Source organism: Podarcis vaucheri (genome assembly GCF_965113315.1).
Source record: "Podarcis vaucheri genome assembly, chromosome: 9".
Classification (NCBI taxonomy): Eukaryota; Metazoa; Chordata; class Lepidosauria; order Squamata; family Lacertidae; genus Podarcis; species Podarcis vaucheri.
Window position 1 is genome coordinate 79,287,414 of NC_138767.1, and position 11,063 is coordinate 79,298,476.

At 43.7% G+C, this 11,063-nt stretch overlaps 1 long non-coding RNA gene across 1 annotated transcript in view; it reads right to left on the bottom strand.

Annotated features, from left to right (window-relative positions):
- LOC309541152 overlaps window positions 1-10,306 on the bottom strand; it is a 40,963-nt gene extending 30,657 nt beyond the window's left edge. Inside the window, exon 1 of the long non-coding RNA XR_014223645.1 lies at window positions 10,202-10,306. This is a non-coding gene — a long non-coding RNA (uncharacterized lncRNA). The remainder of the gene's footprint in view (window positions 1-10,201) is intronic.
- Window positions 10,307-11,063: the final 757 nt, after the last annotated feature.

The following is an 11,063-nucleotide window of genomic DNA, read 5'->3' on the forward strand; positions in this document are numbered from 1 at the left end:
TCTATTTATTTAATAAATTTATATACTGCCTCTTAAAAAGAAACTTTCTCAGAAGAATGTTGCCCCATGCAACAATGTACGGGACAAATCCGTAGATTTTTATTTATTATTTAATAAATTTATGAACTGCTTTTCCAGAGAAAATGTCCCAAAGCAAATAGAAACAATACAAAACCTATTAGAAACATTTAAAGGGGCCAAAATAAATATAATACTAATATATCAAATCACATAGTTTTGAAAACCGAAACAATAATTCAGACTCAAATATAGCAAGCTGTCAGTAAGTAAGTGTTGCACTGGCAAACAAAAGTTCTTCTCCCTGGTGGCTGTTAGCTCTCAGACATGGACAAAGAAGAAAGACCTCAGAAGGAAATCTCACAGGTGAGCCATCTGCTATAGGTGAAGGTGAAGCTAACTCTGCCCCAAACTGCTTAGGGCTTTAAAAATCAACACCATCACTTTAAACTGGTCCCAAGTATACTCTGGCTGCCAGTGCAAGTGGTACTACCAGGGCCAGATTTAGGTTTGATGAGACCCTAAGATACTGAAAGTAATGGGGCCCCTTATATGTCCAGCTGTCCTTTGGCAACAACAAATTGTCACTGTTTTTTGTGTTGAATATATGCTGGAGGAGACTCTTGAGAGTCCCATGGACTGCAAGATGAAACCTCTCCATTCTGAAGGAAATCAGCCCTGAGTGCTCACTGGAAGGACAGGTCCTGAAGCTGAGGCTCCAAGACTTTGGCCACCTCATGAGAAGAGAAGAGTCCCTGGAAAAGACCCTGATGTTGGGATAGATGGAGGGCACAAGGAGAAGGGGACGACAGAGGACGAGATGGTTGGACAGTGTTCTGGAAGCTACCAGCATGAGTTTGACCAAACTGCGGGAGGCAGTGGAAGACAGGAGTGCCTGGCGTGCTCTGGTCCATGGGGTCACAAAGAGTCGGACATGACTAAACGACTAAACAACAACATATGCTATATGGTCATTGATGGACCTAATAGGTGTCTCAAGCCATTTGCACATGTTGCCGCGCAACCAGTCCATGCAGAATGTTATATAGAAATGAGCAAACCAGTGATATTTTAGGGAGCAGGCCAGTTCTAACCTCTGTTAGCAAGATGGCGTCGTTAGCGGTAGCTCAATTTTGTGCTCCGCGTTGATATATAGATTTATTAGTACTCTTCAGCTCTTTTAAAGTTTTTTTTTTCTTCTTCTCCTCTCTTTCAACCGAGCTTAGCAGCTTTAAACTATCACTCTTTTTTATTAACTGCCAAAGGCCTATTTTTATCCGAAGGAGGCTCAGCAAGCCGCCCTATCTTCTCGAAGCTGGTAATTAGCAGACGGGGGAGGCCAACTACTCCTTCGGAAGACGCCGAGCTTTTTATCTATAAAAAAAAAAGGGAAGGAATTGAAGCTGCTATAACCCCAAGAAACACAAGGCAAGTTCAACCCGATAATTATTACAAGGGACTTTTGTTTTCTTTTTTCTGCTTCGTTATACTGCCTAGCTACCTTATTGGTTACGTCGTGAGGTTGTTGAATGAGGGAGAAAGACCTAGCTGAACTTTAAACGAAACAAGGCACAATATAGAAGCTTAAGACCAGTAATATTCTCTAACATTTCAAATGATTGATACCTCACAAGTCCCATTGTAAATAGCTGGAGAACTAAACAGGTTGGAGAGGTTGGAGAGGTTCAGGAGGCAACTTCCATAAACTTCCATAAATCGGCACCTCTGCTACTGTTTACTCCAGCTTAGAACAAAAGATAAGCCGCCGGTAAGCAAGCACCCCCCTACTATACATCCATATATACCCATATACCCACTATGGTCCTCACCAGGAAAAATTACAAGGACCAAGGAATTCTGCCTAATTCACCACAGAGGCCGATGGAACGACGAAGGAGACAAAGTAAAATTACCAGCTACTTTCCCCAAAAAGACTCGAGCAAGAGAACTCTGAATGAGAGTATCCTAGATGTAGCTATGCCTTTGCCACTTACAGTGCTGGATTGGTCAACACAGTTAAAGGACTTGCAAACAAACAACAAGTGGACAAACCATCCAACAAATCTGGCTCAAGAACTTGCCATAGCAGAGAATGCTACAAAGGCTAACACAGCCAACACATCCGATGCCAATCCTCATTTGTCACCGCTGGAACTTGGAGGTAATCTTTCATCCCACTGGGTGAAAGCCAATGACTGTGGAACAGAAATGTGGGGTGATCATCTTCAGGAGCAGATATACCAGATCTCTAAGGATCTCCTTAACGTTAAAAAATTTCTAGCGATAACAAACGGGCTGCTCCTGACCCTAGTGGATAACTTCAAACAACATGTGAGCGCTTCAGACCAAAATACAAATCCCCTAGCCAGCCTGGATCCACCACTCCCCAGTAAACCCCGGAGGAAAAAAGCTGAGCCTAAGAGGAAGAAAAGCAAAAACATGAAAAACCTAAGGCGGCTTAAGACAACTCATCGTACCTGTAAAAAATATTGGCAGAAGCTCTTTAACCTTCTTCCATCCCTTTCTACAAGTGGAAAAAACAAATCCAAGTCGAGTGCCATCAAAGAGACACGTAAAGTAGATACTCCCATAAAAGAATCCAAATCAAGTTCTGAAGAATCAACACCGAGCTGGGACAAAGGAACTGATCCATCTGCAGTCATATCGCCCCAGAGTCCTCTCATGGCCAGCACAGAATCAGTAGACAGAGGTGAGCAGGCGACCCAAACTATCGAGGGGAACCACTCCTCTCAAGTTCGACAGATGTTGTGTCCCAAAAGAGAATGGAGTTTAGTCCTAATCCCACAAAAGCTTGTCTTTGCTAATTACCCTAAACCGCCTAGATTTTACGCAGGGTTGGACCGTACAGACCACTTTTTGTCTATTATAAGTGGCATTTTACCGGGGGTAGTAAAAGCAACTGACATAGCCGCTATAGAGTATCTACATCAAGATGATTGCTCGGTACGAGCACTGATTACTTTTTTAGATCATAATCTGGCCAGTTTCATTTTTAGAGCCAAAAACCTATTCAAAAAAGAAAGAATAGTCCTGTTAAGAATATTTGAAAATAGAGCACCGGCAACCCCTCTGATAGGGCCCAAGAGCATAGGAGTGGAAGTTCACAAAAGGGAAAAAACCAACCACCAAAACCATCGAAATAGAAAGCATAAGTTCCAGCAGGATCATCCCCACCAAACAGCACCAAATGAAAAAAAGGAAGCCTCACATCCAACTGGCGTCAAGCCTCCCACGTGGGACAGTGAGGACTCCGTTTGGGAGGAAGAACTCTCGCTGATAAAGCGATTCTGGTCACTGCATTCTCCAGCTCAAACTGAGATCCTGAAAAGATTTGATTTACTTCGAAGCAGACTAGAAAAAAAGGATGATCAAGGTGAGACAATGAAGGACCCTTATGTGCAGCCTATATCTCCCAAATGTCTGGTGGATAAGAAGACAGTGGGAGGCACCTTTAAATGTGTGGACGTGGAATTACAATCAGAGCCCCCTGTGATGTACAATAAAGTAAGACCAAAGCAAGGTGTGAAACCTCAAAGCTCCTGGCACAGCTATCTTAAATTGTCTCCGAATGAATTAGCTTCCCCCCCAACTCCAAAATCTAGCCCCAAATCACCAAGAAAAGAGGATCACTACACTCTCTCCAAGCAGCCAGCCTCGAAAAGAACCAACGGGTGTGTTTTTTTAGACACCAAAGAATTGCTGGACATGGTGGTGACATAGATCCAGCCCCCCGAAGGGCCCGGGGCCTAAAAGTGCTGTCCTGGAATATCGCGGGCTGGCACGCCAAGAAAAATAATCAACAATTTTTGTGTTACCTTAAGCAATTTGACATCATCTTCTTTCAGGAGACATGGCAGAATGACCCTATATTTCTTAATGGGTATAACTGCCACTACCTGCCTGCCTCTCCATCTCAAAGGGGCGGCAGATCTAGTGGTGGCCTAGCTTGCTTCATTTCCACGGAGCTAGCGCACTCCCTAACAGCCCTACCCAGCTGCAACTCTTTAGCAACAGCCGCCCTACTTAGCTTCAAGAGAACTATTCTCTTGCTGGTCAATGTCTATATCCCCCCAGGCCAAAAAAAACCCGTTGTTAAGGCTACATGGGCTGAGCTAGAGGCGTTTTTAGAGCCACTCGAATCTATTTACCCGTCTGCCCTGACCATTGTGTGTGGAGATTTCAACGCTCGTATAGGAACAGATGACAACAGTCTACACACTCACTTCAACCAATTTTTGGACACTGAAGAACAGACGGATATTGGCGCGACACGTCTGTCCAAAGATAGTGGAAGTAATTTCCCAGGTCTCTGCTTAGTGCAGGCTGCTAGACGGAGGGAACTGCTGATATTAAACGGCAATATAGAGGGGGACCGCCCCGGGGAATATACCCATTTCTCCAAGGCTGGGGGAAGTGTTATAGACTATATCTTAATCTCAAGATTTGCTCACAGCTTTATAAGGAAGTTTCAAGTGGGCCATAATACTCTGAGTGATCACATACCTCTAATTTTAGAGCTTGCAGGCGGGCCTTTTGACTATTCTATTGCCGAGCCACAATATATACCTTCTGTAAATTTGGATATACCAGCCCCCAAAAGACTCAAATGGTCCCCAATATTGAATGAAAACCTAACCCTCCTTCTTCAGTCAGTGGAGTTAAAGCTTATTCGCTCCGCTATTGTATCAGGAAATTCAGCAGCTGCGATTATGGAACGCTTTAAATTACTCTTGGAAAGATTGAAACCCCATTTAACAACAGTGATACATAGCTCCGCTACAAAGAGGGCAAAGGACGGAGCTAGCTGGTTTGACCTGGAGTGCAGGCAAACAAGGAGACAAATGAGAACAGCCTACCGGAGATACAGGAAATCAGGGACTGCTCTCCTACTTAATGCTTATATTTATCTGAGACGGTCGTATAAACAATTATTAAGGAGAAAGAAACTGGAAGCTGAAAGAGCCGCATGGCACAGGTTGGTTAAGGCATCGCACGAGAAAGATACTACTTGCTTTTGGCGAACCATATCTGGTCTACTGGACCAGGAGCGCACTAATTCCATCTGTACAGTGGAACCAATGGAGTGGTTGCGCCATTTTCAATCTTTGTTCTATGACCAGGAAGCCCAACATTACAAACTATGCATTCAACTGGAGGACCTACCTCATTGGCCAGCAGTAACTCCGAAGGAAGTTGAGAACTTAATCGTACAATTAAAGAACAACAAGGCCCCAGGGAATGATTACATCCCTGCCGAACTTCTGAAGTCCAACATTGGCTGGTGGGCCCCCCTGCTGGCGTCTTTATTTTCTTGGATCGACTCAACGGGTTTACTCCCAGATGGTTGGACTGAGGCAATAATTATCCCAATCTACAAAAAAGGTCCCATGACAGATCCGGCGAGTTATAGACCAATCAGCCTTCTGCCTATACTCAGCAAACTATATGCCAAACATCTTTATACCAAGCTAACTAGCTGGCTGGAAACTGAAGCTATTCTAGCGGAAGAGCAAGCGGGTTTCAGGCAAGGCAGATCCACCATAGACCATTGCTTCACCCTAGCCTATTTAATTGACAAATATGCCAAAAAATCCCGTGGGGTGTTATATGCAGCCTTTATTGATCTAAAGGCTGCTTTCGATTCAATTCCACGTGTAAGACTCTGGGACAAATTGAGCACCTCTAGCATAGACAAAAGACTATTATTTCTGATCAGCTGTTTATACAAAGACACGGTGCTGCATGTAAGAACTTCGTTAAATGGCCATCTTATAGGACCAGTTCCTGTCAGTAAGGGGGTCAAGCAAGGCTGTATCCTGGCTCCAGTTCTATTCAACATCTACATCAATGATATGGTTAACTGTTTGTCATCTCCGGACTTCCACGCCCCCAAACTGGCTGACAAAGCAATATCAGTGCTTTTGTACGCTGACGATGCGATACTCCTATCCCGAACAAGAATAGGTTTAAATAGGCTTATAGATGAATTCTCAGCATACTGTAGAAGAGAGCAACTTGCAATAAACTATCAGAAAACCAAAATCATGGTTTTTGCAAGGAAACACAGACAGTACAGCTGGAGGATGGATAACCAGACAATTGAACAAGTCAAAGCCTTCAAATATCTGGGTATCGTTTTCCAGTCGACCGGGTCCTGGGATGTCCACCAAAAATGTGCCAAAGAAAAAGCTGCTCAAAGCATCAAGATGCTGTCCCGCTTCTTCTATACGAAGGGGGGCAGATACATCCCAGCAGCCCTTGAAGTTTATCAAGCAAAACCTCTGGCGCAGTTATTGTACGGGGCGCAAATCTGGACGGGGACCCATTGCTCCAGTCTTGAAACTGTCCAGTCCAAATTTCTAAGGCAAATACTCGGTGTTCCCCCCTGTGTTCCAAACGCAGCATTGCGACTCGAGGCCTGCCTTCCATCTGTGGAAACTCGGACCTGGCAGAGAACATTTAATTATTGGCTTCGTCTTAATCTGAATCCTCCTGGTCTACTGCCGCTAGTAATGCAAGACCCTCACGAAAGCAAGTGGTTTAAAACTGTGCATAAAAAACTCCTTACATGCGGTCTGCACTCACAGTCCCTACTATCAATGGGCCTCATCAAAGCAAAGAGTCTAATAGGCCAGCGCCTGAAAGACATCGAACGACAAAACAACCTGACTATCTTAAAGAAACTGTGCCCATGGTATACCTACTTTCCCCCTTCTCATTTTGACTCTCCAGCCTCATATTTGTCTAAACTAACCATCCCAAAATACAGACGTGCCTTTACATTGGCTAGATGGGATGTTCTTCCCTCTGCTGTACTCGAAGGTCGTTACCAAAAGACCCCATTTGAAAAACGACTCTGCCCATGTGGAGATGGTAACACGGAAACAGTGTCCCACGTCCTTTTTTCTTGCCCTCTTTACAAAGACCTAAGGAATGAGATTATTACTCCACTCATTCTCTCCAACCCCGGCCGTTCAACAGACATTACACTGCATTTTCTATTATCTGATACGAACAGTCAGATAACAGAGAAGGTCGCGAGGTACATCGAGAGAGCTGTGAAATTGAGGGCCACCATCTGAGTGACAGACCTGTTCACCCGACGGACCTCTTTTTGTCTGTTCTTTTCTTCCTTTTATCCCTATTCTCATTTTTAACTTTTGTACAGCTGTGGCCTGTTGGCTTTGCTAATAAAGTTTTGATTTGATTTGAATGTTATATAGAAATGAGCAAACCAGTGATATTTTAGGGAGCAGGCCAGCAGGCGGGGCCCATGACTTACATCATAGGAGCCTACACAACACAAAACACTGTTGCTGTATGTAGGTTTCATTTTATTTGTTTTTTATCTTATATTTTGGAAATGTACATCCAGGTTTTTTTCCTTTAATTTTTTTTGGGAGCCCCCAAGAGAGTGGGGCCCTAAGCTGTAGATTGCTTAGCTTAAACATAAATCCGGCACTGGTACTACACAGGTGTCACATTTTCTTATCTCTCTCCTCCCCCCATACCTGAGCCACAGTTTGCTTGCGTTGAAGCTTCAAACTTATCTTTAAAGGCAGCATTCTGAACAAGGCAGCATCAGAAAATGAGGTGAAACGGCAGAGCTGCTGTTTGCAGTGAATGACATGTGTTTAGTGTAACATCTCCCTTGGCCTTGAGAGTCAGATGCAGAACAACGACAGCTGCAAATGCAAGACACCAATATTGCCTCCACATGCTTCAGTAGCAAAATTTCTCGGAAAAATCATTTGTTTTTCATTAGTCACCAACAACACTTTGTATAAAAACCTGCACAAGATCTGCGAGCAGCACTTTAGAAATGTTAGTTTTTCTTTAGACAAAGTTCACCAGTAATTAACAGAGTACTTGTTTATGATCTTCTATAAAGATTATGTTTCTCTATGCCTTTGAAAATATAGACCTTTTAATTTTATTTTTATTTTTCTGAAAACACTAAAAATGTGAGTCACTAGCTTTTTGGATTCCCAAAGCAGGATATTTCCTAATCTGGGGCAGGGGGGAAGAGAAATAAGAAAAGAAAAAGGAAAACAACCAAAATATTATTCTGTATTTTTGTTGCCAATCCTATAAAAAGGATTTGTTTTTATATAAGGCTCCATGAGCCTGTGCTGTAAAAGCTATATATAATTTTGTCCTGGTTTTGAGTCATTTGGATACCATTTCCCAGGAAATGTAAACTCACATTTTCTTGTGTAAAAGTGTGCACTTTAAGCAATCTGTGAAACCCACCCTTTTCATATGCAAGGGGGCTAATCTGAACAGGAGAAGCCTAGAACGTTAGTCATGAGATTTACAAGCTAAGAAGTAAATTCTGTTTTTTTGTGTGCAAAAAAACTGCATGTCTGAAGAAAGATCTCTGCAAAACCATGTCTGATATCCCATTAGTTATGAAATTTTAAATAAATTCTGCTTGGGATTGTAGTTGGGACTTGTACTTTTCTTATGCAGCTATTCTCTAGGTCTATGCTTTTTAGCTGTGTTCCATGGAATTAGTGTGTCCTTTGGTAGGAATTCTCCAATTTAAATACAAAACCAGTCATGATGTCTTGCCTGAAAAGCACCTCTGCCCCCACTACTAGATTGGGGGTTATTTTGGCCAGCACTATTTTGGTAATATCCCTGTCAGGCACCACCAGCCCCTAGCTAGTCTCGTTCTGCACTCGTCTGGGCACGAACTATGGCAAATCCACCACAACTGCAAGCTGCTGGTGGGAGGGAGAGAACGATTCAGTGCAATAATTGTTAATAAGAATTTGTATGACAATCATTTGATGGTAGGATGATGCAGCAATTTTCAGGGTTAGCAAGGGTCCGCCTAATAAATAATAGGTTTGCTAGGTAAAGGTAAAGGTAAAGGTACCCCTGCCCGAATGGGCCAGTCTTGACAGACTCTGGGGTTTGTGCGCCCATCTCACATCTATAGGCCGGGGGCCAGCGCTGTCCGGAGACACTTCCGGGTCACGTGGCCAGCGTGACAAAGCTGCATCTGGCGAGCCAAAGCAGCACACGGAACGCCGTTTACCTTCCCGCTGGTAAGCGGTACCTATTTATCTACTTGCACCTGGAGGTGCTTTCGAACTGCTAGGTTGGCAGGCGCTGGGACCGAGCAGCGGGAGCGCACCCCTCCGCGGGGATTCGAACCGCCGACCTTACGATCGGCAAGCCCTAGGCACTGAGGCTTTTACCCACAGCGCCACCCGCGTCCCACAATAGCATTGAATTAAATATACTGCCCCCACATGCTAGCATTGAATTAAATATACTGCCCCCACTCCCAAAGGGATAAGCTGGAGACCGGGTGGAGCCAGAATTACGGGTCAGGGTTGGAGTCAAGAGAGCAAGTTGAAGAATTGGGGCAGAGCCTAATACGGATAGTTCAAACTGTAGGTGGTGGGAAATATATCTGACCTACGTGTGGGTAATTAATAAAAAAATTGGGTGGGCACCTAGATTCAGAACATGGGGCTTTGCACACTTTCCAGTGGGAGAGAGCCCCCAGCAGAGTTAAAAACATTCTCAGAATTGAGCAGAAGGGAGGCATGGAATATAGGTTGTTAAACTCTTATACTGTTTACCCGTCTTTAAAACTTTTTCTCTCCCCTTCTTGCAGTGAACAGACCACATGCGTTATTCCATCCAGCAGCAAGAAGAACACAGGTAGATGTGTTTTGGGTGTTTTGGGTGCAGAATACAGCATATAGTTTTAAACACGTGGTCTGAACTTGATCCAAGTTCATCCTGGTGGATTACATGGCCAGAAAAGGAAATAGAAGCAGCTTCACTTCCTCCCTCATGGAGGAGAGGGGAGTGACCCACCTGAGTCAAGGAATAGACCTCTCCCCTTCACGCACTAACTAGAGCTCATGCATAGTTATGTTTGACTTCAATTTTTCACACAAACGTTATCCAAGCACAACTTCAGTGAAGAATTTTGATGGGTTTATCTTGTCTCATTATGAAGCAAATACTAGGATTCCTATTTGTTTGTTCTGTTAGACTGGGGGTGCTACCAGATATGTGCTTATTGTGGAATGGGTACTTCATATGCCTACAAGTTCTTTGCAGCAACATCAAAACAAAGTTGTTGTCATCAAAATGCCAGCCTATAGTACCCTCCCCCCATTTAATTTATATTTACCTTTTCTGGGGGAAATCTGATAAGTCAAAAAGCCTCATTTGTGATATGTCAGCAATTGGCTTTCCCCATTTGGAAGCATACTGGCTTTGCAGACTCTGAATCTGGTTACCTACCAAGACAAAGTTCCACCAATCAGACTGGGTGAATGGCAACACAGAAGACAGAACCCTGGAGCATTTTCGTAAGGAAGTTGCTTGGCCACATTTTGCCCTGAGAGCTTTATATTTAATATTTAATTGTGCCCTGTGAGCTATATATTTAAATTGTGGTGGCAGGTGGGAGGAAGAGACAAGAGGGACTTTGGTGATTATGAAGTTCCCAGTGCCACAAACTAGCTGAAGATCTAACTAGATTATTTGCCTAAATCTCTGATAAGAAACATGATAGGACTGGACTCTACATTGGTGTTAATCCTGTTAGGAGATGTTGATAAACTATTAGATACCAAAATGCCATTTCAAATGCATACTGCAGTTATTGCCAGAGCAGCAAATGTTTTCAGAGCACTGGCTAATTCTGAGCAGATTCTTAAATGCCAGACGGTCAGTAGGTAACACCCACAATTGGGCAGGCTCAGCCTTGTTCCTTTGGAGCCTGCCAATGACGGCTAGTGGGACGGAAGGAGGATAAATAATGATCTTTACTTTGCTTTTCACTCTAACCGCAGAATGTGTTTGAGTGCTTTGTCCAATCCAGTTTTAAATCACTCCCTGAGATAGGGCTTCAACCAGAGAAACAAACCCTGTGGGTGGCTTTTCCACAGCCTAATAGATCTCACCACTAGGACATATTTTCTTCTTGCTGTTCAGCTATTCACCTCATTGCACCCCAATGTCCCCTTCTGACACTAAACGCCATTTCT